The sequence below is a fragment of the Apium graveolens genome, chromosome 5 (assembly GCF_009905375.1).
Source record: "Apium graveolens cultivar Ventura chromosome 5, ASM990537v1, whole genome shotgun sequence".
Classification (NCBI taxonomy): domain Eukaryota; kingdom Viridiplantae; phylum Streptophyta; class Magnoliopsida; order Apiales; family Apiaceae; genus Apium; species Apium graveolens.
In genome coordinates, this window is record NC_133651.1 from 231714414 (window position 1) to 231719297 (window position 4884).

Below are 4884 nucleotides of genomic sequence, written 5' to 3' on the forward strand. Positions count from 1 at the left end.
ATTAAAGGCTCGTTTTGAAATTTTGAAAGGTGGAGTTAAGTCAGTGGTAGGTTGGGGTTCATCAGCACAACAGAAATTATATATAAGCTGACAAAATCTATCAAAGTAGACAACATTCCTATCCTCTGTCATCCTATCCCCAATAAAACCTATCACAACATTTGCAAAATCAAAATGAGTTTGGTTAATGATAGCATACCCGATGTGCTGACTCATTATAGGGATGGCATCAAAGTTGGAACACTTATTCCCAAAAACTTTAGTGATGCAGTCGAAGAAAAAGCTCCACTCCTTTCTGATATGAGCCCATTTTAACTGCCCAAGCTTTGCCAAACTCTGCTCATACCCCAAACTGGCCATTAGCTCTTGAAGAGCTGATTCCTCCGGGGTTGAAAAAGTACATCCTTCTGGTAAATGTAGGGCCTTTCGAATTGTACCAGGTATTACCACATGTGTAGAATCATCCACTTCGAAAACAATACTGGGAGTACCATTTGTACCACCATTATCAAAGTGCCCAGTCCGCCAAAATGTCAGAACTTGTTGGCTTGAAAAGACTGAAGGTTGGGTCAATGCATACCCAATTTCACTGTGTGCAAGAAGATCTTGCACAAAATGCAACTCAGATGGAGCTTCAGCATGATCAAGAATTATAGCATAGTTGTTTGGAATGAACTTAGCTCCATCAATGATCAAATCCTTAGGTGCCATGAGAAAAATCAAAAATTAAAAGTTTCCTGTTAGGTGTTTGAGAAAATGTCTGTATGAAAAACCAACATCAGGAGATGAAAGAGAGTAAAAGCAAAGAAAGAGAGATAAAGTGTAAAAGTAAATAAAAGATTGTATAATCTTCTCTCTCTCTTACTTATACTTGAAAAAAAATATAACCGTTGGACACCTGTCAGACATGCAGTAATAATGAATAGTTAATGGGCATGGGAAAACAGTAATCATTACTTACCCACTTGCAGTTTTTCAAGGAAAAACCGTTCCACTTACCCACTAATTCCATTAATCGAGGTAAATCAGTTTTAATTCAAAATTGAAACTGTTCCCACTTATTCAATTATTTTTCACTGCAACGCCAATATTCTGAGAAGAAATTCAAGTATGAGAATGACCAAAATTAAATCAAGTAAATAAGTACTGATATTGCAAGATCAAGACTTAATTTAAATCAAAATAGAAATGGTCATCAGAACATGGATATATCAAGATTTTTCAGTGCATTTAAGTTACAAACATCTCAGAGACAAAGAACTTGCAAAAAGTAGAAATTTCATTAATATATTAAGAGAATACATTCATGAAATTTAAATTACATCAGAACTTTACAAGATTGTCCTAAGCTTCTAAACCTAACATCAACAGCCTTAGTCCTAGCTCAAGAAGCAGGGCAAGGCTGACGATGAAGAAAAATAGGAAGAAGAAAATAAGTTATTTCTTCTTCCTACTCTCAACAAACAAAATAGCGAGTCTGATGATTCGCTCTTGCTGGCGGAGAGCTTCCAGCTTTTCCTCCTCCAATCGCTCCAGATGGCGATGGTAGTCCATGTAGAAGAACAGGAGGTGGGTTAGAACCTCCTGGGGAACCGAGTCCCAAATCTCATCAGGAATGGCAGTGACGTGCCATTCCTGCTGCCAGGCTTCACAGCTTAACTCCATGTTGAAGGTCTCATAGTTTAAAAACATATTGTAGTTAACCATGATGTTGTGTATATGAGGGAAAAGAGAGTAAGTGTTTGAGGAAAGAATTGATGTATAGGCTGATGTGAAGTGTTCGTTTATATAGGCAAGAGAATGCCAGGATACGCAAGGAAATTTAATGCTGATAGGTAGAATTAATTCTACCTCGTCTCCCGAAATTTGGAAGAGGAAAAACAGTCATTGAAAAGGGAAAACAGGGTTTAATGCGCACAAGAAACAAGTAAGAATTACTGTGCATGTACGCGGACCACTATCCCTAACTATAGTGACTATTAATATTCCGCCTCAACATATTCTGATTTAAGATGAGACTGTTTTTAGATTTTATCCACAAATAAGTCAAGTAAAGGATCAAAATTTACTATCAGAACTTAGACTTATATCAGAACTTAACAGCTATCAGAACATGATTTCTTAACTCGAAAAATGAATGCCTATCTTTGTAATTTTTCACACAAATTCTGATATAGATTCTTCAGAACTTAATCATCAGAACGTTCAACAGAACTTGTCCTCAGAATTTATGCAAACTGACACATAAACTGTTCATCTAAAATAACATAGATCACCACAGTAATTTTCATCATTCATATGGAGTGTTTAGTGTGTGCATTAAGCTAAATATCAGACAAAGAGTAAAGTCTGATTCACTTCAGTACATCTTAGAAATAAGGCATAACTAAAACTTTACTTAAAATCTGTCATTATTCTGAAGTCTACTATTGAATGAGTTCATGCTTGAGTTCACCTCAACTATTTTGTGCTAATTTTGTGCATCTTTTTAAATTCCATTGTACAGTGGCTTCTCAGTGTAAGTGAGTCACGACTGCTTATCAGAATTTATGCTATTATCAGAGTATTTCTCCAGTAATCATAGAGTGTGAAAAGTCACCAAGAAAATATTTTGCTTTTCTGATGCATATTACTTAATACCAGCAATGCACTTGGGTGTCGTCCCTTCCACATTTTTTACTCTAGACTCAAAGGAGTACCTGATTTTTATTCCTTGATACTTTTTCTTTTTCTTTTGATAAGTGAGGTTTATCAGCACTTAGTACAATCAACAGATTTATTAGCATCAGAACTTAACAGATGAGAAGCATTATTCTAGTTTGAGACTTAGTAATAAGATAGACAAAGTAAACTCAACTAAGCTCAATATCAGAATTTGCTTGTGTCAATAGATTTCCATAACAATAATTACTTCTAACATGGGATTTCTAGTTTATTGAAGACTACTAGGTCAGCATCTAGCACATGTATCCTCATAGGATAGAATAATTACACAAACAGACATATCACTATCAGAGCGTAGAAAGTCACATCAGACAACATTCAGTACTTAAGCAATTTTCAATTAAGCACAGAATACACAAAGAGAGTAATTTCTGTAAATACTGATCATAAAGTCTGATGCATCAGAACAAAACTAAACAGATTTACAGAAAGAACCTGAAACCATTCCAAGTTCATTTACCAATCTTGTAAAAGTAGCTTCACACAGTGGTTTTGTGAAGATATCTGCTAGTTGTTGATCTGTTGGAATAAAGTGCAATTCCACTGTACCTTCATCCACATGTTCCCTTATGAAGTGGTACCTGATACTGATGTGCTTTGTCATTGAGTGTTGAACTGGATTACCTGTCATAGCAATAGCACTTTGATTATCACAGTAAATAGGTATTTTAAAATATGTTAATCCATAATCCAGTAACTGATTCTTCATCCAAAGAATCTGTGCACAACAGCTTCCTGCAGCAATGTACTCCGCTTCTGCAGTTGATGTGGAAATTGACTTTTGTTTTTTGCTAAACCAAGAAACCAATCTGCCTCCAAGAAATTGACAGCTTCCACTTGTGTTTTTCCTGTCAATTTTGCAACCTGCAAAATCTGCATCTGAGTAACCTATTAGTTTAAAATCTGATTCTCTGGGATACCACAATCCCATATCAGCTGTTCTTTGGTCTTGGTACTAGGGTCCAGACTTTGTTTCTTTCAAATTCATTTAACTCTTCCTGCATTGCTTGCACCCAATCAGCATCTTGAAGAGCTTCTTCCACTTTCTTTGGCTCGGTCTGAGAAAGAAAAGAATTGTAAAGACATTCACTTGAAGTAGCTGTTCTAGTTCTAACACCTGCATCAGGATTTCCAATTATCAAATCAGGTGTATGTGATTTGGTCCACTTCCTTGCAGATGGAAGGTTTTCTCTAGAACTGGATGCTCCCCCATGATCCATACTGTCTTCATTAACATTTTCTGATGCTCCCCCTGAAACTATGCTCTCTGAGTTGGATTCTTCAGAATTTAGATTTTCAGAACTATCAGTACTTGGCTTATCAGAACTTGATGAATCAGAACTTTAAGAACCAGATGTATGTTCTGATGCTTCTTGAGATGTGGAAATATCTTGAGTATGCTCCCTCTGCATAGGTGCATCTACCTTTGGCGTAGTTACCACAGTTTCAATAACATCAGAGTTTGATCCATCATAGTTTGTAGTATCAAGATTTAGATTGTCAGGATTTTCATTATCAGAGTTTGAGTCTTCATTTTCAAATCTCAGCGGATCATGATCAATAAAATCTTCAAGTCCAGTAATCTTCTTATCATCAAAAGAGACATTGATAGATTCCATGACCACTCTTGTTCTCAAGTTATAGACTCTGAAGGCTTTTATGGAAAGTGGATATCCAACAAAGATCCCTTCATCAGCTTTTATATCAAACTTGGATAGTTGTTCAGGATGAGTCTTAAGAACAAAACACTTGCATCCAAATACATGAAAATACTTCAGATTTGGCTTCTTTTTCTTCACCATCTCATATGGTGTCTTTCCTTGCTTGTTGATGAGTGTTGCATTCTGAGTAAAACAAGCAGTCTGCACAGCTTCAGCCCAGAAATAGGTTGGAAGCTTTGCTTCATCAAGCATTGTACGTGCAGCTTCAATGAGAGTTCTATTCTTTCTTTCAACAACTCCATTTTGTTGTGGAGTTCCAGGAGCAGAAAATTCCTGCTTGATTCCATGGTTTTTGCAGAACTCTTCCATTATCGAATTCTTGAACTCAGTACCATTATCACTCCTTATAATTTTCACAGAATCTTTGACCAATTTATCCAGTTGCTTAACATGATCAGTCAAGATCGATGCAGTTTCACTTTTTGTGTGCAAGAAATAC